Source organism: Triturus cristatus, chromosome 10 (assembly GCF_964204655.1).
Source record: "Triturus cristatus chromosome 10, aTriCri1.1, whole genome shotgun sequence".
NCBI classification, from domain to species: domain Eukaryota; kingdom Metazoa; phylum Chordata; class Amphibia; order Caudata; family Salamandridae; genus Triturus; species Triturus cristatus.
In genome coordinates this window covers 246,868,796-246,881,604 of record NC_140593.1, presented here as the reverse complement: position 1 = coordinate 246,881,604, position 12,809 = coordinate 246,868,796, and positions in this window count along the sequence as shown.

Below are 12,809 nucleotides of genomic sequence, written 5' to 3'. Positions count from 1 at the left end.
TTAGAGCATGTAGAAAGACCCAGACTAAACGTGGGGGTGCCCGGCCCGCAAAAAAAAGAGCAGTTAGCCCCCTCAAGAATTCAGATAAGGATGAGGATATTACGGCAAATAATGATGCCGTTAAATTGGATGCTGAACAAATCAAAAACTTAGTAAGCACTATCGACTCAAAGATTAAGGGTATTGTCAAACCTCTTATGGTAAAAATTGATCAGCTAACCGCAGAGGTTAATAGATTAGGTGATCTCCTCAAAAAAACACTGGTGGAAGCGGATAGTGTGTCAGCCCCAATAATAAGCAATCAAGATACTCAGGTTGCTCCTCTTGGCGATGTTACAGGTTTAGAGATTAGCAGGAGTGCTGTACAGAACCACCCGACAGCACAGCCCTTAGCCTGTAATGATAGCCAGGTTGTTTTAATACCCGATAGAAAAGAGGATTGGACTGAGGTAAGGCGAAGGCGCGCCATTAATCTCCCCCCGACTGCGCACCATATGTGGTAGTTTTAACCAATGTTCCCCCTGTTGTGAATGGGAATCATCAGGAAACCCATGAGTCTTTAAAAAATAAAACTGTTTCCTGGATGCACAGGCATTGTGGATTCCCAACTGAACTCTCGGATCAAGTTTTGACTACCAGAAGGGCAAACTGGATAGGGAGCTCTAAGAAAAGTTTTAGTGGTGATTGCGTCATTATAAACTTTAAACATCCTCAACATGCCGCCACTGTATTATTAAGAGCTGCCTCATTACCAATTACCGACAATAATGTGTGTGCCCGCTCGCTTGCTTTCTTTTATAGCCATCATAATATTGCCCCTTATGGGAGTAGAGGAAGTAGATTATGCCCGGCCACACAAAGGCCACACCATGACATTTTAATGCAAAACCGATTTCAACCCTTAAATTTTCTGGATGCAAATGATTGACTTAATCAGGGAGGGCAGTTCTTACCCCAGGTGATTATTATTCCCTGTGTGGATACCTGTACAGACAATACTATGGCCCAAGAGATCCCCAACAAAACAGAAATTGAATTGGCGGTGGATATAAGGGCACCGCCCGATTGTGGGGACATATGCAATCCAAACCAGAACGTGAATTGGGGACGAAACAATGGCATGATACTTGATCGTAACTGTGTTAGGGGTAAAGGTACTACTACTATTGTTTGCTGGAATGTGGCAGGGCTGAAATCAAAGGAGAGGGACCCGGGATGGTTAACGTTTGTTAATGTCCACGACATTTTATGTCTTCAAGAAACATGGTGTAAAGATGAAGTTAACTATGAGGGATTTGTTTCTTACAATTTACCGGCGTTGGGAGGAGGTATAGGTAGAGGGAAAGGCGGTCTCCTTATACTTGTAACGATCTGTCGTCCTATTGTGGTTAAAAAGTATATACCTGTAGGGGACCTTGTGCAGATCCTCTGGCTTGTGGATGACAAAGACCATAATGTTTTATTGATTAACTATTATAATAATATTTTTGATGTTACCCGGGTCAAAGTAGTAACAGACTTAGCCGGCGCTATTGAAAACCTATGTCTGGAAGAGAATGTTGTATTCGATTTTATCTGGGTACGGGATTTTAATACTACATTGTGCGATTTGTCCACACAAAAGGCCTGTGGGGTTACCAATAATGCTGGCTGGGATGTTCCGCATTTCGGACATAGCAGTTATGGGGAAGCACTGTATAAGCTCATGGGCTGCTATGAACTGGAAATAGTGGAGTGCTGTAAAGATGCTAATGGTTTATCCATTCCCACTTTTAAAAATTGGCACACCAGCTCGGTCATTGACCACGTGATCACATCTTCTAATATTAGTTCTTATTGTGATCCACCAAGAATTGAAGTAACTACTTTAAGTGATCACAACCGCATTATTCTGGACACCACCCTTTGGGCCGGCAGTTCGGTGGATGTGGGAATTATTATCTCTAATGTAGAACCACATAGGACTAACGGTGTAAGGCTAAGATGGATAGGTGAAAGAGCCGATGATTTAATCAGCTCCATAATTAAAGAGAGCCTGCTGGACATTGCTTCTATTTTAGAAAATAGTTCTGACTCTGAGAGGGTTTTATATTGTTTTAACCAAATTAATAAAGCTATTGATGCCAAGTTTACCGGGCGCAATAGCGGGCAACGTAGGAACGGACCGAGATGGTTTAATCACCTTTGCACTTCCGCATTAACTGACCTCAAGCAGGCTTTAGCAGTGAGGCCCAGGGACAAAAAACTGGTAAATAAATTAAGAACGGAATATAAATGTGCGCTCAAACAGAGGAAGGGTGAACTGCAGCAACAGGCTTGGGATTCCCTTAACCAAGCTGCAGAATTATCAAATTGCACACTATTCTGGGCCACGGTCAACTCACCTTTTTTAAGGGATGAAAAAACACCTCAGTTGACTTCTAATGCTTCTAGCGAGGGTTGGATTGCACATTTTTCCAGCATTTTTGACTCTGATAATGTCATTGATGCTAGTCTCAATAAGTGGCCTGTTCTGCCTCTGGACATATCTGTTAGTGAGGTCAAATGTGGTATACGTGCTAGCAAAGGAGGGAAAGCCCAGGGCCCGGACGGGGTACCTATAGATGTCTATAAAGCTGCGCCAGATGTCTGGGGCCCTCCCTTAACTATTGTTTTTAATGCTGCCGTTTGTGCCGAGGCCCCTGTATCCTGGGGTGAATCAATTATTGTGCCAATTCATAAAAAGGGAAGCAGATCTGACGCTAAGAATTACCGCCCGATCTCTCTCCTTGACTCTTCAGTCAAGGTTATGAGTAGAGTGATGTTAGTGAGATTAGAGGAATGGGCTGAGCAGGATTGCATACTGGCTGACAGCCAGTATGGTTTTAGGAAGGGACGAGGTACGCTCGACCAGTGCATCAATCTTGATCTACTGATCGGGAAGTATACTGAAGCGAAACCTGGTTCCCTGTATCTTTGTTTTGCTGACCTGAGCAGCGCATTCGATATGGTAGATCATTCCATTTTATGGCCAACTTTGTTAAAGTTAGGAGCCCCAGAAGGCATAATCATTTTTCTCGCTAGGTTATACGAGAAATTGAAAACCAATGTACGTTTTGGAACCAGAGGAGAATGTACACCAAAAATCTGTGTTACACGAGGAATCAGACAGGGCTGTGTTCTGGCACCTCTTTTATTTATTTTATTTATTAATGGAATTGATGATATTTTAAAAAAAGTTAATGCTGATGCTCCCCAGATCAACGGTGTTCCGGTGCCGGTGTTATTATATGCCGATGACGCTGTTTTACTCTCTCGAACACCTGTCGGATTACAACGACTAATTGATAGTTTTTCCTCCTTTATTAAAGACAGAAAACTAGTAATTAATAAGGGGAAAACGCATACCATGACCTGCGGAGTTAAAGCTAAAATGTTAAATGCCTTTTTTATAGACAGCGAAAAGGTGCAACAGGTGGATAAATTCGGTTATCTAGGTATTACCTTCTCTAACGACAGGAAATGGAACAATGAATTTAATAACATCCGGAATAAAATGGCAAAAAATGCTTATGGTATTTATAGATTTGCTGCAAAAGTTGGGGATCGTCGAACCAGGGATATGCTCAAGATTTACCAAGCTAGATGTGTGACTATTGCACTGTATGGGGTGGGAGTATGGGGCTATAGCTGTACCTACAACTTACAGTTGGAGGAAAATATGTTTTTAAAAAAGCTCCTGTTTTTGCCCATCTCTGCCTCAACTGAATTAAGCCATCGCGAACTAGCCATTAATTATTTAATTGATTTGTTATCACTTAGACCATTGATGATCTGGCGGTCTTTTTGGCTTGGCGATGAGAAGCTACTTAACAGAACTATTGTTGAGGATTGCTTACGTTTGGATAAATACCGAGATATTCCCTGGGTTAAATATGTTGTTGTCTGTTTCTCAGACATTTTTAATCTGAATATTTTAAATAATCCCAGTGCAGCATCCACGATCTCCAAATCAGAAATGAAAAGTATATTCTTAATTTATGCAGAAAGGAAACGAGCAATCATAGCCGGATCATTGTCCTCTGTCATTTTTTATAAAAGATACAATCTAATGGAGGGTTTTCCATCTTACCTAACTATGGTGACTAGGCATTCACACAAATTTGTGCTAACCAGACTAAGATTTGGGATGGCACATTGTTTAGTAGCCCATCCAAACATTAAGAAACTCCCGGCTGGGCCATGTAGGTGCGATAATGTATCTACACAGAGCACTGTGCACCTTCTGCTGTTCTGTAAACTGTATACAAGCTTTCGTATAGTATTTTTGAAACCTCTGTTTGTTAAATACGGAACACGTACAGTCAAACATGCTATGGCTTTAATTTTTAATCTGCAATCGGCAGATATTTGTTTTTATACTGCCACCTTTTTAAATCAGTGCATCAATTCCAGGAAAAGTATGAGTTTTTAATGAATTCTGATTATTAATTTTATATATTTATGAATGATCATATGTATTACCCAATGAGCCATTGACTATAATTATCAATTGTAAGTTTTAACTGCAATGTCTTTTTAAAATATGTACTGTTGTCTTGTTTTTGTTTATGCTTTTATGGTCATTTATATGTGCCGAATAAAGCTTTATGAATTGAATTGAATTGAATTGAAGAGGCAGGGAAGTACTACATAAATGCTCACATGTAATAAAATATACATAAATAAAAACAACTGTAGAAGTCCATATTCTGGAAGCAATCTTCATAGAGTAACAAGATGTGTATACTCAGTAGTGCACAAAGGCCTGGCACAGGGCAATGGTCAGAGTTTCCTTCCATCGTCTGCCCCTTGGAGACTGCAAAGTGCCTCAATGCACTGCTATAAACAGTAGCAACGATACACATAGGGAGGAGCCTAGTGTGGCATTTTAATGTCTTATTCACCTTCATTTTGCTTTGCTTCTGTACTGTTTACATTTATTATGCTATGTCATTTGCATTACTCTGTGGAACCCCAATGACAAAGTGCAGGTTTAGTTCTAGAACATGAGGCGTTGGTCAGTTGCCTGCTGTTCTTGGAACTGATCGGTGGTTGAATCGTTCGTGGGTCCTTTATATTAAAGGATCTATCGTTTTACTTCAACGTGGCTCCAGTATCCTTTTTATACACCAGAAGCAGGTCGCATGATCTCTGTTGATGATCACTACACCGAGTGTGCCATGAATGGAACTAAACAGCATTTATTATTTTCACGGACACGTGCATGTAAACTTTGCCGTCGGATCCCAAGAGATAACTGCTTATGAATATAGACTTTTTCCAGCAGTCTGAAGCCTTGTGAAAACATAAATCCCTTTTACTCATCCACGTGCAATGCATGAAGACATTTAGAGTAATGCTGGTATTGCCTGCCCAGCTGCAGAAGTGTGAGGATGGGTATGACTAAGCATGCTAACATGTGAAAGGGCACCAAATGGATACAAAGACTGAAGTCAACAAGCATTGGCATAGACAATAGGTCTCGCCTTTGGGGCCTCATAAGTATTTAGTTATGCAGCACAATATCCTTCCTGCAACAACATCAACTGTTGCATGGCTAAACACTTACAAGACCTATTGGCTATGCCAATGCTTGTTTTTTTTGTTCATTTCCGAGCCCCCTTCAACCTGGTAGCTCGTAAGCTGCTGTGGGATATGTTGAGGTAGCTTGGCATCAACAAGGTGCTGCTCTCCCTTAGCTAATAGCTAGATAGCTAGAATTGAACCTGAGTGGTCTTTGATACCCAAGGGACCCTATAGAAAACAATAGAGATAAAGAAAGGTCTACAACAGGGATGTGTCCTAGCGCCACTATGATTCTCTTTAAATCTGCCCGAGATTTTTAAATGATGTTTGCGCAATTGGGAGATATTTAAATGCAATACAGGAGATTTTAAAAGGGCTGTCGGACAATTTGTAAGAGACCCAGTAGGTGGCCTGGGACCCTTTTTACAATCTGCTTTCCTTTTATACTGCTGTATGTACACTGTTGATACAGTTTTTCATCATTTTTATCAGCTGTATGATTGTATGATGTTTATATGGTAATGTTTACAGACTATGGTCTAAACGAACAAATGTTTGACTGACTGACTCAACACAAATGTACCAGCCACGGGTTTATGAGGCTGTTTTCAAGAATTCCATATTTTTCTGGCATGTGAAGCAGAGAAGTTCCTTGCGCTGGGTGCCCCTTTTTATTCACAGGTATACATCTAGCCACCATTCAACGCTACTGATCTTATTTTACGATTACTAAATTCCCTCGCACTGGCCAGACCCAGGGCCTTTCCTGTTGCTGCTCTAGGGAAACATGCTCCAGCTCAACCTGAGTAACCCCGCCCTTATCATATGAAATCTCTTTATTGATGTCATAACTACACTTTCACAATTGCCTCATTAACCTTCTTGCGATCTCAAATTTTCTTGAAAATGTGACATTGGCCCACTCTTTTTTCAAAATATACTTTGGGGAGGGCCACCCCCACACCCAGCACTTATAACGGTCGGGCTCGCTTGCCGTAGGGCCCTCATAAGGAAATCTTACGCACACCGCATTGAAATTCTACCATCTGCCACTGGCTAGTACAATGCTCATAGATTTGAGCCAAGACAATACATATTGTTGCTGAAAGGCCAAAAGACAGGTCACCTGTGCATCTGTACCATCACTGCTATTTTTGCAGATGTCCTTGCCACTTACATGTGTTATCTGGAGCAACGCGAGGACGTGCAGATATCTCTTCACATGTACGCCAAGTGTGTGTACAACCACAATACCCAGGCATCTCATTAAGGGCATTTTAGACATAGTTTGTAGAGCCCTGATCTGGTACTCTGCAGGAACATACTTGATGTTAAATGGAGGAGACCTTCCATTGTGTTTTACACCCTGTAATCTTGGTGGGGCAGCCTTTTCAAATCACCTTTTCACAGGAACTGGCTGTTCACAGGACCAACAGATTTGAGGATGGAGTAGATGCTCACAGAGACAATGCTTACCGGTCTCCCCATCTAAATTTGTTTTAAGTGATCTCAGGCAGATGGCAGTTCCTTCGTGTTTATTTTGTATGTGTGGTATGTTTGCAAACATTACGTGCACACGTTTTGCAACAATAATTGCGTTCATAAATTGGTACGCACAAAAGATACTTTGTGATTACTAGCAGTATCAATGGCTGTTGCAAGATGAAGTGTGGATGTGGTCAAAGAAAACAACAAGGGTATCCTCTTCCCCAAGAAATGTCTGGGCGTGATATACATGATGTCCAGCTAGAACATATCTCTGAAAGTTATACCTGTTCAAGCTGCAAGTAGGTAGTAACTACCACAGTGTATTCTTGGAATAGAGCAGTAGGTGTGCTTTCCAGTGGCCCTTCTCACGATGGGAACTCTGCTCCAACCTTGTTGGTTGGATTTTCATTTGGTACAGGACATTCTCACCAACCGCCGGGACTTTGAAATATAAAGTGAACCTTCCAGCTTGTTGGAAATTTCTTGGAGCTAGACCTGTGTGGACAGAGAAAAGAGGGGGGTTCCTCAAGACTCTACTGCTAGAAATGCAGTCGGGATGAGTTGTAATTCTTCTTATCAAGCATGCCCACTCCCTGTACAGCATTTTAAAGTTTTTGTTGATCTTTGGACACTTCTTTGCATTCAGAGGTCCAGCAGAGGAGTTCCTCTCTAACTCCCTAAGATTGTGCCGAGAATGAAGATCGTAACCAAGAGACACTAGGAACTCCAGACCGCAAGATAGCCACATTTAAAGGGGCTGACACCACCTAACCTTATGAATGACATCGACCGAAAAACAAAGGGTTTTAGTTACATTCCTCATTTTTATTTTGTGACAATTTTGAGGATGGTAGACCATTCACTTCAGTTTAATACATGAATTGTTGATTAATTAAAGTCATACAATATTGTTACAAAACATCACTTTTAAATCCCATCTTAGTACGTATTCATTCATTAATTTAAAAATAAATTTGAATAGAAAAATCCTACACTGATTAAAAATTAATTATATGCTTTAACTTCAACCTGAAATAAAGGACATTTTAAAAGCATCAATTTTAATAATATCAATTCTATGTGCAAAAATAGATGTTACGTTTTATTGCATTTCTCTACTCAAACGAACAGAGGGAGCTATATCCATTAAATTGACTAAATGTGCTTTCTTTTTTAAATCTTATATACTCAATAGTAATCTTAAAACAACCACCACTAGGCGGCCACCCTTCTTAACTAAAAGTGTCCCAAGCCTTTTTCAATGTTCCCGAGATAGAAATAAAATATAAAGTTACGATTCAAACTTCGAGCCACATAAACGACAGCAACCCTTGGCCCTTGACCTTCCTGGTAGGTCGCTCCCCCCCCTCTGTAGCTCCACCTGCAACCCCGCTGAAGTGTCCGATCACCGCCGAAGTCGTGGCCCTCCACCACCCGCAGGCTTCCACCTGCGCCTCATCCCTGGTGGCCAGTGGTGGCCTTGGTTTGTATCCGCTCTTCTGTGCCTGTCCGCTCCTCTTCTGTGCCCACCGCCCCCCGCTCGCCGTTCTGTTCTGTGCCCCATTTTGATCCTGTGCCCCGTTTCACCCGCTGCTGCCCCCTTGTTTGTTTCTGTGCCCCGTTTCTCCTCTGCTGTTGCCCCGTTTGATTCTGTGCCCCGTTTCACCCGCTGCTTCCCCCTTGTTTGTTTCTGTTCCCTGTTCTCCTCTGCTGTTGCCCCGTTTGATCCTGTGCCCCGTTTCACCCGCTGCTGCCCCCTTGTTTGTTTCTGTGTACTGTTTCCCCTCTGCTGTTGCCCCGTTTGATTCTGTGCCCCGTTTCACCCGCTGCTGCCCCCTTGTTGTTTCTGTGCCCCGTTCTCCCCTGCTGTTGCCCCGTTTGACTCTGCACCCTCTCGCTGACTTCTGTGCCCTCTTGGCCCCTGCCTCTGCCTGTCTCCTCCCCGCGGTCGCTCTGCTCCGCTCCCTGGCCCCCGTCCCCGCCGCTGCTTCCCCTCCGCACCCATTGGCTGCCCCTGCAACTCACCTCCCGCCTCCCAGCTGCTCCTTCCTCCCCATATATGGCGGCCGCTGCGCGGCTGCGCCGCTGGTGCTCCGAAGACGCGCCTATGGCAAGCCCGTCTGTGCCCCTCCGCCTGGACCGCGCCTAGCGCCAGAACCCCTTTCCCCCGCACCAGCCACGAAGACCGCCACCGCTACGAGGCCAGCACCCTCGTTGCTCTCAACCCAGGAAGGACCCACACCTGCTGCAAGGCCGCCCCGAAGCGCACCCACGGCCCCTTCACCTGCCTGAACTGCAGCTTCTCCTGCTTCAAAGGAACCGAGAACCCCACCACGACGGAACCCAACCAGCTTAGATGCATCCTGATCAACACCCGCTCCGCACGCAAACACGCCGTCGAGCTCTGGGACCTACTCGACACCGCATCCCCGGACGTCGCCTTCCTGACCGAGACCTGGATGAACAAAGCCTCCTCCCCAGACATCGCCATAGCCATCCCCGACGGGTACAAGATCACCCGCAGAGACCGCACCAACGGGGCCGGAGGAGGAATCGCCATTGTCACAAAAACACCATCAGGGTCTCAACAAACACCAACGACACCCTCATCACCGCCGAACACATGCACTTCCAAATCCACACGGACCCCAAGACCACCCTAAGAGGCACCCTCGTCTACAGACCGCCAGGACCCCGGCCTCAATTCTGCGACTCCATCGCCGACCTCATCAGCACACACGCGCTGACCTCCACCGACTACATCCTCCTTGGAGACCTGAACTATCATCTGGAGAACAACAACGACAACAACTCCTCCACCCTGATCGACAACCTCACCAACCTCGGACTAAAACAGCTTGTCATGACGCCGACCCACATCACCGGTCACACACTTGATGCCATCTTCTCCTCAAGCCCCCACGTCACCTTCAGCCATGCCTCCGAACTCACCTGGACAGACCACCACTGCATCCACTTCTCCTTCCAAAAACCCCCCACACACCACCGCACCTTACAGATCCCCCGCCGCTGCTGGGGCAAAGTCACTGAAGAACAACTACAGGCAAGCCTCGCACTCAACCCTCCGACCAACCCCTCCATCCCCGGTGATGGTGCACTCACCTTCAAACGCTGGATGAACGACTGCGCCAACACCGTAGCCCCGCTGAAAAAACCCACCAACAGAGACACCAGCAAAAGAGCCAGCTGGTTCACTCCGGAACTCCTCGCCTCAAAGCGCACCTGCCGGAAATTGGAGAACACATGGCATAGCGACAAGACGCCGGACAGCCGTGCTGCCAACAAAGACGCCATCCGCAACCACCACCACCTCATCAGGACCGCCAAAAGGACTTCCTTCACAGACCGCATTGACAACAATACTCACAACAGCAAGGAGCTCTTCAACATCGTGAAGGAACTCTCCAACCCCAGCTCCAGCACCAACAACATCCCGCCATCGCAAGCCCTATGCGACTCCCTCACCACCTTCTTTCACCGAAAAATCACCGACATCCATGACAGTCTCAGACCCCGGACAACCCCTGCGGGCCTCATTGCACCGGACCCACCGCACCCCACCGCCCACAACTCCCTGACAACCTCGGCCAACGTGAGCATCGAGGACACAATCACGACCATGGGCACAATCCACTCCGGATCCCCGTCCGACCCTCTCCCACACCACATCCTCAACAGAGCCGGCAATTCCATCGCACCCCACCTGTGCAACATCATCAACCTCTCCTTCGAGACCGCTACCTTCCCTGAAAACTGGAAGCACGCAGAGATCAACGCCCTACTGAAGAAACCCAAGGCGGATCCGAGCAACCTCAAGAACTTCCGGCCCATCTCCCTGCTTCCGTTCCCAGCAAAGGTCATCGAGAAGATAGACAACAACATCCTGGACCCCTCCCAATCAGGATTCCGAAGCAACCACAGCACTGAAACCGCCCTCATCGCCGCCACAGACGACATCAGGATCCTTCTAGACAACGGCGAGATGGCGGCCCTCATCCTCCTGGATCTCTCCGCCACCTTCGACACCATCTGCCACCACACACTACGCACGCGCCTCCAAGACGCAGGGATCCGGGAGAAGGCCCTGGACTGGACCACCTTCTTCGTCTCTGGCAGAACTCAGAGAGTCCGCCTCCCCCGTTCCAATCCGAGGCCTCCAAGATCATCTGCGGCATCCCGCAGGGATCTTCCCTCAGCCCGACGCTATTCAACGTCTACATGGCACCCCTCGCACGCATCGCCCGACATCACAACCTCAACATAATCTCCTACGCCGATGACACGCAGCTGATCCTCTCCCTCACCAAGGACCCTCTCACCGCCAAATCCAACCTCCACCAGGGAATGAAGGCCGTCGCCGACTGGATGAAGGAAAGCTGACTTAAGCTGAACTCAGACAAGACGGAGATCCTCATCCTCGGGTCCAACCCCTCAGCTTGGGACAACTCCTGGTGGCCCACATTACTGGGGACCCCCCCTGGCCCCCACCGACCACGCACGCAACCTGGGAGTCATCCTCGACTCGAAACTCACCATGATCAAACAAGTCAACGCAGTCTCCTCCACCTGCTTCAACACCCTCCGCATGCTCCGCAAGATCTACAGATGGATCCCGACAAACACGAGGAAAACAGTCACCCAGGCTCTAGTCAGCAGCAGACTCGACGACGGAAACGCCCTCTACGCCGGAGCCTCGTCCAAGTTCATCAACAGACTACAAAGAATCCAGAACGCCTTTGCAAGCCTGATCCTCGACGCCCCGCGCCGCGACCACATCACTCCCACCTGAGGAACCTGCACTGGCTCCCCATCCACAGAAGGATCTCCTTCAAGCTCCTGATCCACGCACACAAGGCACTCCACAAAACCGGCCCAGCCTACCTCAACAGCCGACTTTCCTTCTATGTACCCAACAGGACACTCCGCTCCGCTAACCACGCCCTGGCCACGGTCCCGTGCATCCGTAGAACCACTTCCGGAGGCAGATCCTTCTACCACCGCGCCGCCAAGACCTGGAACACCCTCCCCCCCTACTTACGACAAACCAAAGACTTACTGACCTTCAGGAGACAACTCAAGACCTGGCTTTTCGACCAGTAGCAGCAGCACCCCCTATCCCTCCCCCCCAGCGCCTTGAAACCCCTACGGGTAAGTAGCGCGCTTTACAAATTAACTGATTGGTTGATTGATTGATTTAGAGTAAAATCTATACGTTGCACATGTATATCTAAGTTACAACAGAGGTACCCATAGAAAATGAATACGCATTTAACGGTGCCTTATCACTTTTGCCAAGGAGGCAGATAAACAATTATTTTGAAAAAACAGCCCACAATATATTATGATTTCAAAAAAAATATTTATTCCTTGCCTCAGTGTCTCTTAAAAAAGAAAGGGCTTTCAGCTGATTCGTAACCACCGGTTTAAAATGGGCTTGTGATGTTGAAGACCCCCATAATGCTTGTGAAAGTAAAGTGCCCCATTTAAGTGCACTGTCAAAGGGGAATATGAGGAATAACGTTTGAAAGGGCATCTTCTGGGTTCTTTTCCTGCCGTTGCAGCACCATGGTTGTAGACCGCCCCAATGATGGAGGCATGCACATGTGATTCTGTTCTTATGCTGCATGTAAACGGTTACAGCTTCTTCCAGTCTCCAGGCAATGGGGGTTAAACAGGTGACCCAACACTAGGCTGGCCCTAAGGTCTATAAAGGGTCATTTCAGATCTAATTGTGTTCATGGCCAGACTCTTGT